This window comes from Topomyia yanbarensis, chromosome 3 (genome assembly GCF_030247195.1).
Source record: "Topomyia yanbarensis strain Yona2022 chromosome 3, ASM3024719v1, whole genome shotgun sequence".
NCBI classification, from domain to species: domain Eukaryota; kingdom Metazoa; phylum Arthropoda; class Insecta; order Diptera; family Culicidae; genus Topomyia; species Topomyia yanbarensis.
This window is the reverse complement of record NC_080672.1, coordinates 128,940,665-128,957,554: the sequence shown is the minus strand read 5'-3', so window position 1 is coordinate 128,957,554 and position 16,890 is coordinate 128,940,665. Positions and strand designations below refer to the sequence as shown.

The 16,890-nt window shown below is 37.8% G+C and overlaps 1 protein-coding gene across 9 annotated transcripts in view; it reads right to left on the bottom strand.

Moving 5' to 3' along the window:
- Nucleotides 1-15,644, bottom strand: part of LOC131688905 (protein PFC0760c-like) — a 50,233-nt gene extending 34,589 nt beyond the window's left edge. For 2 of the 9 annotated variants that reach the window (XM_058973524.1, XM_058973522.1), the window contains exon 1: nucleotides 14,970-15,162. The gene's annotated coding sequence lies outside the window, so the exon portion shown is untranslated. Of the gene's footprint in view, nucleotides 1-14,969; nucleotides 15,170-15,606 lie in introns of those variants that run through there. The other 7 variants (XM_058973520.1, XM_058973521.1, XM_058973519.1 and 4 more) reach the window with 6 other exon arrangements.
- Nucleotides 15,645-16,890: the final 1,246 nt, after the last annotated feature.

The window sequence follows — 16,890 nt, the reverse complement described above, 5'->3', positions numbered from 1 at the left end:
AATACATATGATTGTAGCCATTTGCGTGTAGGGTGACCTAGGCGTTGATGTTTGTTTTTTTCGAGAGTAGAGAGTGAGGGATCGGGCAATTCAATTGTTATTCACTCAAATTTACTGGTAGGTCTACCCGGTATTCAAAGACTTATCTTATGCTTGCACAATAAAGGCAGCGTGTTATTATTGCATCTGGATGCAGCACCTGGTTAGCTTGTTACGGGAGTATCGTCTATGTCCATTCTGTCTTTACCACTAATTATACTAAGCTTTCAATGCCCTTCCAGGCGTAAATATCCCATAACAGATTTGTAGAAGACAAACGTCTTCTACTATATATGGCTGAGAAAAATACATTTTCATACGAGGCACGCATGGTTTTGAATGGATTATTAAATGATACAAGTTATACAAGTCATTAACATACACATGTACCACACTCTTCAGTTTCCTGTAGAACAATTGATCTAATTATGTTAAAACTCTTGTCTTTCGTTTATAAGAAACTTTTTATGTTTTGCCTGTATGAGAGAATTGTGTTTTCCATTGCCAATTTGTCCCAAATCGATTTTTTTAAAAATCGTATCAGTTTTTGTATGAAACACATTCAAAAAAAAACTTTTCGAGGACTGTCTATGTAGTTGAATCCGATATTCATTGTTTTCTTGTAGCCTTAAAACGATTCACACTACTGTCTTGGTGTCAAAAGTAAGTTACTGAAAATTTAATGCTTATTTAAAAAGTAATCTTTTATGCACGAATTAATTGTTTTTTATGAAACAAAATTTAAAACTTCGCGCAAAGGACTGCATTTTGGAAGATATATAGCCCACTTCGTAGTGGTCCCAGTTGGTCCATTTCGAATTATGATATGTAACGCTATCTGAAGATACATTTAAATGATCTAAGAAGTATTTACGATGAAATGAAGAAGCTTCGGGCTGGAACAAGCCAGTACGCCAACTCATTGGAAATTCTGTCGGAGCAGAGAGTTACATTTAACACCTCTTTCCCAGACAGTGCTATTGTTGGGCGATTTCCTATGCTCAGTATGTGTAGATTGGTACTGATTAGGTATTCCATTACCTCTGAGCAGATGCAAACGATAGGTTGGATGTTTGTGCCACTGCCGACTTTAAGTGGTTGTCCAATTCGGCTACAGCTCTTTTTCCTGTCCACAGTTAGATAAACTGCAGCAGCACAAGTATTGCGAGTTATGAGCTCTGAAGAGGATATGACGATGGTCTGTCATGAGCCATTCGTCGGATGTTTGAGCCCCAGCCAAAAAGAATTCTTTGTGATCAGAAGAATCGTAGCACTTGCCCTACAATTGTCCAGTACACTAAGAATCGGCTACGAAGTCTGTGGTAGTAGAAAGTCAAGTTCCGCAACAGAATGTTCGGTACTCTCGGGTTCGGGTTTTCAGGTTTTGAGATTACCGGCTTCGAGTCGGGTTTGGATTCTTTCGATTTCATAATCTCGCGGTCCGAGTTTCCAATTTTTACTTTTTCGGGTCGGGCTCGGATTCGTAAAATATGAAACCCGATCATTTCTGTTAACTATATAAGAATAGAAATTGGAGAAAGGTTGAAATAATTTTAACAAATTGCAGGAGATTTTTAGCTACGAATTGTATTAAAACAATAAGTTTCTTCTCGCACTTTGTGGCGAGAAGGCTACAAAACCAATATACACGGATGTAATAGGAACAAATATTCACTCAACAACAATCGCGCCCAGTGTCTCCAAAGCAACAACCGGTACCACCAGAAAAAGCGAACGCAGAAGAGGACGGATACGTTCGTCCGCGTGTTCGCATTCCTGTTTGGCGCTGTATAGCTTTCTTCGAAAATACTTTTAATTGGCTTCTGAATATTTTGTAGTGCATTCCGTCGATTCGTTTTTTTGACCTTGTACATAACATAGACAACCAACCTTAAGAACGTTTGGTCCAACAAACCTCAAATATCAAATAATGTTATAGACCCATAAATTTTCAAGTTATTAAATTAAAAAGTCTCATTTTTTCCGGTTTTCATCATACAACAATTTAACAAGTCGATTGAATTCAAAGAAATTACAATTGCTATTTTCATTGCTCTTCTATGAAATCCTGGCATATTTCGTCCATCTTCCTTCCAGTTTGTTTTACTTCCAGGTAAAACTTTCTTAACCCTTTGCGACGCAGTGAGACGTATACGTCCCACCTATTTCTCCTAAGTTTTTATTGGATTTCTAGTTATCGTTGACATATAAATACAAATTCTTTCTTTTAATTACTTATTAGTTATAAAAAATAATACTCGAAAATCTCGTTATTTTAAAATAAATTCGGCTCTGTCTGAGCTAAAAGTCCTAGGAATCTAAAAATAATTTTGTAAGTATCTCAAGCATTGAAACTAAATAATAGATTTTTTTTCAGAATTTTTCTTAGATCACTTTTTTCTAAAAAAATATCAAAATTTGCAAAAATGAAGTTTATTATTATGTTGGTCTATATAAGATTTTGAGAGACAGGTATAATTTCCAAACTAGCATAATAATAGAGTGGTTTTTGAGCTCGCTAATTACGATTCTCACGGGGTTTTTCTAGGTCGCTAATTTCGATTCTGATATATAATTACAAAATTCGACGACGCTCAGCTATCACGAAATTTGCAGTTATAACGTCACCATCGTGATCAGCGACACAAAAATAGCAGTAATCAGTTTAACAATAAAACAATTAGCGTCGCCAAGGAGTAAGAGGACCCGGATCCTGAAGCAGTCGACCCGGCTGACCCACCCTCCTATCATCGGGCCTGCTTTCAGGACATATTGGACTAATCTGTTAGTGCCGAGATATTAGCAGCCTTATAGGGTACACTGATCAAATACGCCCCCTTATGCAAAAATTGCAATATTTAAATGTTGGACACTATGATCATCGCACCTATAACATTTTTTGTTAAAAACATTCTAGTAAAAGTATTATTACACATTTTTCAAAGATGCTTAAATTCTAGTTTTTTCTTTCACCCAGGGCAAATTGCCCCCGGGTACAATGTAATGTGCCCCAAAACAAAAGGATTGTATGCCCCACAGCAATCGGTGAGTATGCTCCACAACAATGGGGTTATTTACTCCAATCGAATTTTTGAAATTTTTATCATGCAGAAAAAAGTCATGCAATGTATGAAACCTTGATTTACTTTTAAAAAAATCAGTATTGCTGTTATTTAAAATGCAAAATTGCCTAAATAGTTACTTTGTACTTGTTCGTGATGAGCTGTTGTAAAGACACGAATAATTCTACAAGAACACATAGTTTTAAGCCATGCTAAGAACTAAAACAGAAACTTTAATATTCTAATAAGCTACTCGAAATAGTTCTATCAAATCTGACTCTTTCTAATTGGATGAAATTTTTACAGACAAGTAGTGGGAACTTATATCGAAATAGCTCTTTCGAATCTTTTGTGTATATTTTTGTTTTGCAGCATATCAAAAATACCAACCTAACATAGTACGTTCACGAAACGATACTGTTATCAGTCATTTTTACATTTTCAGATAGTTCGGGAGTCTAAGTGGGGCATTTGACCTGAGTGGGGCGTATTATACTCTTTTACCCACCTGTTTCCTATGTGATCGGTTAGGATTCCATATCTATTTCACCTGAAGCCTGCTGTTGGAGTGAGCATATACAGTGATCGGCTACTCCCTGGCTTTCGAAAATATGGTTCTTAAAGCCGAGCAAGTGTTATGCGGAATGCGATAAAACTAGTTAACAGCATTTCTGAACTCAATAAGCTCATGGTCACTTTCAATGTAAAATTGTGTTCTGAATCCGGAAAAGAAGTTCAAAAAATATTAAAATATAGGGGAATTATGGTTAAAACCGACACCTTAAGCTTAACGATTTTTTTTATTTCGATTATAGAGGTTTTAACCTTAAGGTCATTCACCTCTTCGGGTTAGAAAAATCTCTTATGAAAAATTTCCAACCCTATGTGCGGGGTCGGGACTTGAACCCAGGTACGCTGCGTACAAGGCAATCGATTTACCAACTACGCTACGCCCACCCCCAACCTTAACGATTTTTCTGGATTACTACAAAACCAATAAAATTATGTTTCTGCGCAGAATTCTTCTTCAGAATATTCCTAATAAAGCCTAATTTGTTCAGTGCTACAAAAAATTAATTTCAATAAAAATTATTGATTGCAAAACTTGGAAAACAAATGGACTTTTTTCGGACACTGCGTGTAAAACCGAAACCCCATAGGGGTAAGATCGACATCCCCTTTAATTTCTTTTCTCTTCACCTTTTTATTAAAAATATAATATTTGCCTCTGTTATAAAGTGTATGTATGTGCACATAAGTATGTGTGATACAAATATGTGTTTTTTGTAGCTTCATCATGTAGTAGAGGGAATAGAGTTCGAAAACGTAGTGTTATAAACAAGACTGTTTATGCTATAGAGTTATTTCTGGGTATGGATATTGCCAAATATTCTTTCCGCACAGCACTGTAACCTTCTGTGCCATTTTATATCGTAAGAGAAGATTTGCTAGCGTCCTTCATTCTGATAATAGGTTTCATTCACATATAAGTGACACACACTTCGCAGTAAAGCTACATGGTTCTAAATTTTGTTTTTTCGGGACTCTGATCAAAGTTCATCTAGGACAAACCAAGAGAATACTAGAAATTCGGTTTGACGAGATTTTTGCAGAAATAGTAAATGCTTTGATAGAATCTGATAAAAAATTCTAAATTTTATTTTAAATGTGACTTAAGAAATGAACACAATTAAAGTGTTTCTGTGTATTTCAGTTTTACTATAGTGCACCATGGACCACAAATCGATTTTTTTGGTCGAAAATCCAGAACTTATAAACCGTTAGTACTAGACTTTCAGTGTCTTTGGAACAAATTCTCTACAATAAGTGTTCTTCATTTTAGGGAAAACAAAATTGGGGTGGCTCTCTCGATTTTTAAAATAAAAAAATTATCTCCTGAATGAAAAAAGATAGGAGAGTATGACCTTCCAAAGAAATGTAGAGAAATTAATTTTGAGTAACTTTTCTGAAGACGTCGAAACTCTATCTTCAACGGTTTTTATTTTACAGCGATTTCCCTTGTTCCGTTTAGGGTGGCTCTTAAAAATTCAGTTTTTTTAATATAACTTCTTTGAAGTTGATTTCTCGTAAATGTCGACTTCAGACAAAAGTTAGCTCTTACAAATGCGCACATTTCTTCTTCAGAGGCCAACTCATTAACTTTTATATAAACAGAGTTATTGACGATTTTATTCTCAAAATTCGACATTTTCTAAGCTAAATAACTCCGAAGGTGGCAAAAAGTGGCAATCAATGTTATGACCAACTGATGGTACTTCAAAAACACTACAAAAAAGGGTTACATGGTTTGTCTCCTAGCGACTGTTCATGTGATATGTTTGCTTATAAACTCCCTCTGTTATAGAGAATGTATGCGGAATTCATCTAAATTCGTACTTAAAATATATATTAATCATAGTCGCCGTTCTTATATACACATATCCGGATCTTCGATGCAAATCAAATTTAATGGTACTCTCGAAACATGTTATTCTAAACTTGTTTCGTGGAGTGAAATTGTACATAAAACATGTGGTTTTCGGACAACGGTTTATAAAAAGAATGTTTGGACTATTTGCATGGCATACGTTTTATTCGCATGGCAAAAAAGAAATTATTATCAACGTATTACAATATATTGAAAGCTCAGGTCAGGGGCGGCGAAACATTTTACGCCCGAGTGGGTAGAAAGCATAGGATGAGGGGTCCTTTAGTAATGATTTTTTCCCTTTTCGCAATGCATACTCTTACATTACATTCACATTAAGTCACGTTCGTTTATGCAATTGGAATTGTGGTACATCGATGTTTTCAAATATGTGTAGTGCGAGATACTTGCGTTGCACATCTAAATTTTTTTAAATGGTTCAAAATTTCGAGTGGGTAATTACCCACTCGGTTATTTTCGAGTGAGTAGTACTACCCATACTACCCACGCTTTCCGCCGGCCCTGGCTCAGATTTACCGTAAAGGAAGCACCCTTTGTTTAGCATTAATGATTTATTTGTTTTTTTATTAATTATATTACCTCCTCTGTTTCAGCTCACTGTAATTTGCTCTAATAGTTTCCCAAAATACATTTTTTTTGTTTTTGGAAATTAACAAAAAAATCCACGTGAACGTTGGGGGACAAGCTGTTCAGCTCTCATTATTAGTATTTTTACAATTATCAAACGGATAGATTGGCAGCCTCCGTAGGTTATGTCGATGGATTAATTGATGCTAATAATGGGTCCTTTATGAATTACTTCAAGCGAGATAACCTACATATTAAAAACGGAAGTTTAGACTACTAAGGATGGTGTAAATATGCGATAATTCAACAATTTCGACTGCTCTGGAAGATTCAAGGATTCTGTCAAGTGACAGTTTTTATGTTGATTTTAGGCTTTTAGGATAGAGATTCTATCAGGATTCTTAAACTTTTCACCGAGGGAAATAATGTAAAACTGGTGTTGTATAATATAAATTTTCAGTATTTTTCATTCTGGGACGATTTTCATTAATGGGTATTTTTGACGCATTTCGTTGTAAGTTTTCCACAAGAAACAATAGGTAAAACGTAACCAAGTTGACGTACAAGCTCTTTACCCATTAAGTGGGTTATTCCACTTTTATTCAAAATGGTCAGTTTTCTATGCATTAAAAGGTATTTTAATTTATCGGAGTAGAAATTGCTGAAACGCACAGAAAAAAATAAACCACTGAGAAAATCATTATATGGACGATTCATAAATGACGTAGCATTTTTTAGTGATTTTTAACACCCCCCTCCTACAAAGTGGCATTTCGTCACAAACCTCTAAATAACCCCCCCCCTGGTAATTACGTAGCTTGACGGTAATTCTCCCCCCCCCCCTTGTCCATGAAAAATATTTTAAAAAAATGAAAAACGATGTTAGTTAGTCCCCTTTAAAAAAGCTACGCAGCACGACATGACCCCCTACCCCTCTGTCGTCACACATCATCACAAAATACAATACTCCCCCTCCCCCATATAATGCTACGTCATTTATGGATGATCCCATATTAGTTTTTTAAACTAATAAGTTGGTCTCCAAAGAAAAAATAGGCACTTATCAGAACGAAATTTCAATTTTTTTGAAAAAATTACTTCAAAAGTATTTTATTGAAACACTATTTTTTTAAAGGTCAAGCTAAATCAAATAATGGAAAATGCCGTAAAATAAATGCCTCTGACGATATTTAAGGAATTGTCAACAAAGTTACTCAAACATGATTATTTTTTAATTTTCAGTAGGTCTTTATACTTCTATTGTTATTATTCAGGAGAAGTTATTTTCATTCCAAAAAGCAAGAAAACCACCCTTTTTTACACCGAAATGAAGCGCACTTATTGTGAAGAAATTCTTTTGAAGACACTGAATGTCTAGCACTTACGGGATATAAGAACTGGATTTTCAACAAAAAATCGATTTTTGGCTCATGGAACAGAGGTAGTTTATAAGCAAACATTTCACATGAACAGTCGCTAGGAGACAAACCATGTAAACCCTTATTTTGTAGTGTTTTTAAAGTACTATCAGATGGTAATAATATTGATTGCTACTTTTTGCCACCTTCGGAGTTATTTAGCTTAGAAAATGTCGAATTTTGAGCATAAAATCGTCAATAACTCTGTTTATATAAAAGTTAATGAGTAGGCCTCTGAAAAAGAAATGTGTGCATTTATAAGTGATAACTTTTGTCTGAAGTCGACATTTACGAGAAATCAACTTCAAAGAAGTCATATTAAAAAAACTGAATTTTCAAGAGCCACCCTAAACGGAACAAGGGAAATCGCTGTAAAATAAAAACCGTTGAAGATAGAGTTTCGACGTCTTCAGCGAAGTTCCTCAAAATTGATTTCTCTACATTTCTTTGGAAGGTCATATTCACCTATCTTTTTTCATTCAGGAGATAATTTTTTATTTCAAAAATCGAGAGGGCCACCCCAATTTTGTTTTCCCTAAAATGAAGAACACTTATTGTAGAGAGTTCGTTCCAAAGACACTGAAAGTCTAGTACTAACGGTTTATAAGTTCTGGATTTTCGACCCAAAAAATCGATTTGTGGCCCATGGTGTAGTGTGATAATAGTGTAATTGTAGTGTCACAATCAGAATATATTGGCTCAAATGGCACGTTCCCCGTACATAGTCGGGGATTTGTGCCTTGCCGTGTGTTTTCATCATTTCCTGAGCGGAAGGAAAGGACAAGGAGGTGTGGGGAAGTAGACTTGGAAGGGTGGGAAAAACAGCACAAAACAAAAAATAAACAACAGGTAAATTAAACTCACAAGTAGTTCAACTGCGAATAAGCCTAAAGCTCTTTACCACATTGGATAAGAAACTTTAGTATGTCTCTGAGTTTCAGTCGACCAAACATGGTTTCATCTATATAAGGACGGCTGAAGACTCGTAATCGCAATTGCGCTAGCGCTGGGCAGTTGCATATCAGATGATATGAAGTTCCGTAGTCGGATTCACAAAGATCACATGAAAAAGACTCAGCGCGCTGAATAGTTGCCATGTGATAATTGAGTTTGCAGTGGCCGGTTAAAGCCCTGGTCAGCATGCCGCAGTGGAGCTTCGAAAAATGTAAGAGATTTTTCGAAACCACTGGGCATGGTTGTTCTAGAAACGCCTTTGTTTGGCGACACGTTTGTAGATTTCTCCAATAATTGCGGTGCTCGGACGAAGCCCAGGACCGTATTTTTTCCCTTATCCAACTTGTCGAAATTGGCAGCGCGGGCTCAGGACCAATGAAGTCAATCGCTGAACCTGCCCTGGCCAATTCGTCAGCCCATTCATTTCCAGTAATACCGCAATGTCCGGGCACCCAAACAAGGTAAATAGTGTTGACAATGCTTAGTTCTTCGATTTGGGTTCGGCACGCGATCACTAGCTTGGACCGGGATTTGTCTGAGCTAAGGGCCTTGATTGCAGCCTGACTATCGGAGCAGAAGTTTATAACTCTGCCGGACAAACTCAGTTGAAGGGCCGATTGCACCCCGCACATAATCGCAAAGATTTCTGCTTGGAATACAGTACAGTATCTACCTAGTGAGTGAGATTGTTCCAGTCTCATTTCACGACAGTAGACACCAGCACCAGCACGTCCCTCCATCAGAGAACCGTCAGTGTAACAAACCACTTGCGTTTGTTGTTGTCTTTCCATAAAGCCAGACAACCACTCCTCTCGAGAGGGAATCTTAACATGGAATGTCCTGTAAGGAAAACTACAAGTGAGTGTAATATCGCTGGGAGCAAGAATATCTTCACCCCATGTAACCATTTGTGACCACAATCGTGTATGACTGGTAGCAAGATCAACATGATTACTGTTCCAAAGCCCAGTAACCTGCAGTCTGTATGCACATGATAGTGCTTCTTGTTTTAAGTGTATGTGTAATGGTTTGATATTTAGAAGTGCCTCAAGAGCAGCAGTCGGAGTCGTGGTGAAAGCACCAGTCAACGCCATGAGCGCCATTCTTTGCAGATGGTTTAGCTTTGACTGGACTGTCACCACCTCTCCCCTCTGCCACCACACAAGGCATCCGTATGACAGTATTGGACGTACAATTGTCGTGTAAATCCAATAGATGTATTTAGGTTTGAGACCCCAGGTCTTTCCAAAAGTTCGTCTGCACTGCCCGAAGGCCATGCACGCTTTCTTGACTCTGAACTCAATGTGAGCAGACCAATTCAGTTTGGAATCCAATATGACTCCAACGTATTTGACTTGATCTGCACACAGCAGCTCAGAATCAAAGAACTGCAAGGGACGAACCCCGGTTGTTATTCGCTTCTTCGTGAAAAGAACCATTGAAGTTTTGCTTGGGTTAACTGATAGTTTAACTTGTCGACACCACTGTTCGACAGCTCTTAATGCCTGTTGCATCAAGTCAAAGATTGTTCCGATGCAAAATCCAGTAATTAGTATTTGGTAATCGTCAGCAAACCCGTAGGTTGGAAATCCAAGCTCATTGAGTTTCTTCAACAAGCCGTCAGCTACTAAGTTCCATAACAAAGGTGACAGAACGCCGCCCTGAGGACAACCGCAAATACTCAACTTCCGTATCTCAGCCTGTCGCAGTGACGAGCAAAGTATGCGGTTACTAAGCATTGCGTTTATCCAACCTGAGATACATGCAGGTATCCCATGACCGCGCGTCGCTTCCAGAATAGACTGGAAGGACACATTGTCAAAAGCACCCTCAATATCTAGGAATACACCCAAGCTAGATTGCTTGAGCGAGAAGGCTTTCTCAATGTTGTAAACAACATCGTGAAGCAGAGTGATCGTGGATTTCCCACACTGATATGCATGTTGCATTTTGTGCAGAGGATATTCAACTAAACTAACGTTCCTGATGTGATGATCGATTATCCGTTCCAAAGCTTTCAGAAGAAAAGAACTTAAGCTGATAGGCCTAAAACTCTTGGCTTCTTCATAGCTTGAGCGCCCCCCTTTGGGAATAAATCTAACAGTTATTTCTCGCCATGCTTTCGGGATATACCCGGTAGCAAGACTGGAAAGCAAAATCTTTTTCAAGACATGTTTAAGAATATCAAATCCCTTTTGCAGTAGCACGGGAAGTATCCCATCTTTTCCGGGTGATTTGTATGGAGCAAAGCTGTCAACTGCCCACTTGACCGATTCAGTGGAAACCAATGTGCGTGCTAGCGCCCACGAGTCCGAATCACCAGAATGAGATCTGTGAACATTGATCAACTCCGGATCGATACAACCTGGAAAGTGTGTGTCGAAGAGACAATTAAAAACATCTTTTTCGTCTGTCACATAAACACCATCTCTGGTTTTCAAGGAGTTCATCTGAAAATCATTCGATTTGGAGAGAATTTTATTTAATCTGCTAGCCTCGTTCAGACTAGAGACATTAGTGCATAGGCTTTGCCAGCCAGCCCGTTCTGCAGATCTAAGACATTTCTTATATGCACTACGAGCTGACCTGAAAGCCCTGGAGTCATCACGCTGACGCCGGTTCCAAGCTCTTCTCATAACTTTCTTCATTCTATCAAGCTCAGCCCTCCACCAAGGGGTTCCCCTAGTCGATTTAACAGTACGAAGTGGACAAGCTTCTTCGTAGGATGCTAATATGAATGAGTTTGTCGTATCCACGACGTCATCTAAGTCGTCTAGTTGACTAATTTTCGGAAAATATCCATGAAATTTGGTCGCTAAGTTTTCCAAAAAGAGGTCCCAGTTTGTAGACTTAGGATTACGATATGTCACCACATTGAAGGTGACATCAAAATGCTCGAAAAATATATATTTATGATCGGATAGAGACGGTTCAGTTTCATTTGGAACCTGCCAATTTCCCAGTTCATGCAAAATTCTATCAGAGCAAAGTGTTATGTCTAACACCTCCTCCCTCCCAGACCTCGCAAAAGTTGGTCGGTTTCCCACATTCAGAATATGGAGATTTGTACTACTTATGTACTCCATCAGTTCAGAGCCTCTCAGATTGATGTCTGAGCTGCCCCAAATGATGTGATGAGCATTCGCATCACTGCCGATAATGAGCGGAAGCCCATTTCTGCTACAATATGATACAAAAATCGAGAGGGCCACCCCAATTTTGTTTTCCCTAAAATGAAGAACACTTATTGTAGAGAGTTCGTTCCAAAGACACTGAAAGTCTAGTACTAACGGTTTATAAGTTCTGGATTTTCGACCCAAAAAATCGATTTGTGGCCCATGGTGTAGTGTGATAATAGTGTAATTGTAGTGTCACAAAGTCCTCCGCCTTTTGTAATGAATCATAAATAAACACAACCATCTTAACAGCGTGTCGGTTTTACCCCAACCAAAGGGTGTCGGTTTTACCCCAACAGCGAACATTTTTTCCAAAAAACAATAAATAATACTGAATAGTTCAAATTCTTCTTCAATACACCCAGTTGGTCATAGGAGAGGCCAATAATAATGAGTGCAAATAAAAGCTATGATTTGAAAAGCTTTTGTACGATTAAAACCTTAAAATCTATCAACAAACTCTTACATCCAGACGAGTATCCCGAGCAAATACTCATGGGTTCAAACACCACATTGCCCCTTGAAAAGACCTTACCATTCACAACCATCAAGACACCATAAAATGGTCTCAGTAACCTATAAATATACCAACATATGGTATTGGTTGAACCCATTTCAAACACCCATGTTAAATCCCATGAGCATGGGGGTATTATGGGCTTTTCGTTTGCTCGGGATGAACGCTGCTGTCGTATGTTTTGTTTATTTTTATGACATTCGACGTACCAATGTAAATCAAATTTGTTTTTAAATGCTCTGCATAATCGTACTAATGATAAACTGCCATTATGAAATGAATAAAAATTTGATTTGTAGAGAAAGTTGTTGGGTGTCGGTTTTACCCACAATTCCCCTAACAGTTTTCGAGTTTGAGCGAAGAAATGAATTACATCTTTGAAAAAATGTAAGTTTAGCAAAATCCAAATATCTACGGTTCTAGCGCATCGATATGAAATATTGTTATGTTAAATTAAAGGTAGGGGAATTATGGGGAAAACCGACACAGTGGGTAAAACCGACACCCTTACTTTGTAACTTACGCACGCACGTAACACTTATGCAATGTCTTTCAGTTTTGTGGACCGGTGCAGTAAAATCGGTACGTCGTTGAAGGCTATGTAAATCCCAGAGTCCTTATATAGGAAGGTCCTAGCATCAGTTTAAACCAAAAATTGGCTTTGTCCTCGTATGTGTAACAGTTTTTAAGGGCAAATGGTCTCGTCTTTGTCATCAATATCACGTTTTATAGGCTGTCTCTGTTCACGAAATTCCAGTTTTACGTCTTTGGATACGAACTTTTTCGAGAAGAAGTTGTCTTTTTGGCTACGAACACTGTCAATTTGTCCACATCAAATAACAATTGACATGACAGTGATCCCACATAAAATATGAAATGGGTGAAATACAGATTAGAAGTACTCACAACAAGGAGATAAATTTTTAAATATTTTTTCAAGACGTACCGTATACACCGTGCAAGTTTAAATGAGCGTAACACCGACAACGCCGGTGTGGTGCAATGTGCAAACGATCATTAGTATTACGAGAATCATTACTGCTCGTATAAAATTCAATCAAGTTACGAGCGGATCGGATCGTAGGATAGGCAGACCATGCTTTTACATACATTTCGTTATAGTAGAATGCAAAATTCGGCTATAAACCTCAAGCGAAAATTTTGAACATATTTTCCTCGAAATAAATTTACAGATTAAAAATCTGACTAAAAGATCTTTGGCTTTGACAGATTAATTCTGTTAGCCGACTTTTATGGTTAAGTTTATTCTGTAATTGAAGGACTTTTTAAGCGATTCGTACACCGACTAACTTCAGTTAGAGTTTTACGCTGCATATTTATAGGCAAACTATTACATTTCCGTAGAATAAATCTGGGTTTGCGATGCATGGCCTGCCCTTCCTACATTTTTTTGGTTGCTTTTTGATATATTAAAATAAATGCAAATGTCGAATGTTTATTTGTTTTACTTTTCTTTGCATTATTAAATACCCTATGAATCTATTAGTAGGCGAGCTCTCGTCTGGAGTAGAAGTTTTTTTTGCTGTCAGTCTTCTGCTGTGCATTTTAATTTAAAAAAAAACAGTTTGTTTTTCCTCCTCGGTGCCGTAGTTCTGATTGTGAAGGCACAGCGTTCCCGGGAGGACAGTTACCCACGTGATGCCACCAAGAGAATGTTAGTTGCTGTGTTTGATCTGCCGGCTTTTGGGACTACTTCTGTGTTCTGGTGTGAAGCCCAGGCGGCAGTTCGGAAGTCCCTCGCCGATTGTTAGGAGACCCACGTGTACCGGTATTTCGCCGGAAGTAGTGAAGGCACCACGGAGTTCCCGGTGAGATTTTTCCATGTTATTTTGATTATATTTTTTTTAGGAAAGCTGTGTATGCATTGGTAATTTTATTAGTATTGATATAACTATATACGATTCGCCTTTTGTTATCTCCGTCATCTATGAGAACTGTTTCGGTTCCGAGCGTTTTCAATAAGTAGATGATCGGACTATTATCAAAATAAAAACGCTTGTAAGGACGTAGCCAGGTGTGTGGAAAGAGGCGGGTCTACGTCATTGCAGATCGTGGCGAAAACTGATATGACAATAGATATGCTCAATTCTGCAACTCCACCCTACAATTTGTGCAGGTGTTCATGCTATGCTATGCTATTATTAAATATCCTATGAATCTGACTATAGGGTTTATTTTTCTGGAATATAATTGCGGATGAAACATTTACAGATGCGCAACACAGAAGTCCAGCATGTTTATTTGGCATTCTTTTGTGTGATTCAGTGTATGTCTTTGTAAGTGAATTGTTGTTTCCGACAATCTTGTTTGAACAAAACAATTTAAACGTGCAAATTTATTAAATTATTTAAATTTTATGAAATTTGTCTCACAACTTCAATACGTAACTGTGAAAATTTTGAGATGGTTTTCGCAATGTTGTTTTAAAACAACATTGCGCATTTAAAAGTTAAATGTATACGGGAAAAGATGAATAATGAGAAATCGCGATACTTGTTAAATTTAAGAACTTTATTTGTATCTACCAGCACGCTTTTATCGTTTCTGATAAATGCATGGAGATACGGTTTCATTTCAATTCAACTCCTGCTCATTCGTAGTACAACACCTTGTCGACTTCAAATCAATTGTACCTACTACTAACCGGCGACGACAAAAAGTATTCAACAAGTGGATATTCAAATTCATTCATACTGTGCGAGCGAAGGAAACTAATTTTGAACACTTCAACGGATGCTTCATAGTCCACTACATCCCACTACGTACACAAGTTTGGCGCGATTTCGAAGCCGGCTGTGCGCACCCGTGCCACCTACAATGCCACCCTCCGGAGAAATTGCCACCCAACTGTTGAAACTTTATCAAGATCTCATCGCGGTGTTCTATCCGTGTGCGCCGGCGATGTCACCCAAATCACAGTTTCGTTCACTCGTGAAAGATGGAGAGAGATTTTTTTCTGTTATTTTCTTTCACACGCGATAATTTAAGGTACAAAATTGTGCCGATTTTCACTAAGTGTGTTCGTCTTCTTCAAGCCATTACAGAAGGACTGAAAAAATTAGGAACTGACGGAGTAGATTTTTCTCGATTTATTCGTTCGATTTTCTGTGGTTTTCGCGTTGGCGAGCGCACTGAAGCATTTATAAATCGCATTCCGTGGATTTACGTAATTTTCCGGTCGGACCAAATTCGCCTCACGATACCTATTTAGCAGCTTGTGAATCATTCAAGGCCACCTGCACTTTCCGATTTATTGCCTGAATTTTTAAGAAGTACCATTATCCTATTTTGTAATAATTGTGGACCACTTTTACTCTTTCGCGTAATTGCGATTTGACTCCTTTTTTACTATCTTTCTCCAACTTTCACAAGCGATCTTCGAAATAATTGAACCGTCACTTACTTCCGAACGCGTCGGGAAATCTCACTCAACTACTTACTTCGAACGGAATTAGCGCTCTTGCGGTGTAAGCTCCCACCTCCCACACTGACAGGAGCTCAGCCGTCATGGGAACCCAATTCGCAGGCGCATGCGTTTCCGGTCTTTGAATGATTGGTGCAACAAGCGAATGTTGTTTTTTTGGTAGATGCGCGGGGTGCTGCATTCGGTTCCGAAACGAATTTATTTACTTAGTGACGAAGATTTCTTGAGCTATATTCTTCGATGATGGAGGAGAACAGTTGAACCGATATTTGGAGGTTTTTTTTTTCTTAATGTGCCATTACATGCTGCTTCATTACTTTTGTGCTCATGGGTGAATTGATAGACGCTACACCAACATTAAAATAATGCTTAAAAATGTAAGAATCGCAGGCCGTGGAATCAGTCAATTTTAGACACATTTCAATTGACTCACGAGTATCTAAGATTTGTCGTGTTTTACGGAAATGCTCCGATTCACATTTGATTACATTAAAAGTAAATTCACAGAGAAATACGTAAATAAAAGTAAATTAACAGAGAAATGCGCGTTTTCAATATTCCACGTATTTAAGATTTTTTGGAAAAACTCAATGAGAAACAGATCCAAATATTAATGAGCTAAGCCTTTGAGTCTCTGGGGTATTTTTACCCAAATAATTGTTCTTGTCTCATTAATATTTCGATCTTTTGTCCGTTGGAGGATTACAAAAAAATCATAAATGATGGTATTTGCTAATCCCAAAAATTGAATAAACACGATTTTTCAAGTTACAATATTTTTACATTATTCACTGATTTAGGGGTAGATGTTCCCATATCCATCCTAACCCCTCTGCTCATCCCACCTGAACACATTAATTGCAGCAAAAACTAGCATTTCTGTTCGACGACTCGAAAGTCGAGGTGATAAAACTTCTATTAACCATGAAATATAGACACTGGTACTGATTCAGGTGCCATTATTAAATTATTATTAAATATTGTAACCCACAAGTATCTAAGAGTATTTAAAGGGGTACACCTACCCTAGAATATAATTTATTGCAATGCGCTATGTAAACATGAAACATACATGCAATATAAACAAATGTCCACCGATCTTTTGGTACGTGGAGATGTGACCTCAAACGCTCCCATTTTCAATTAGTACCGATTTGGCGAATGAGACAGATCATTTTGGTTCCGAGCCCGGCGCGAGGAACTAAATTTGAGATCGTGCGAATCCTGTCCAAACCAGATAAGAATTTCGGAAACAGGTGCTCA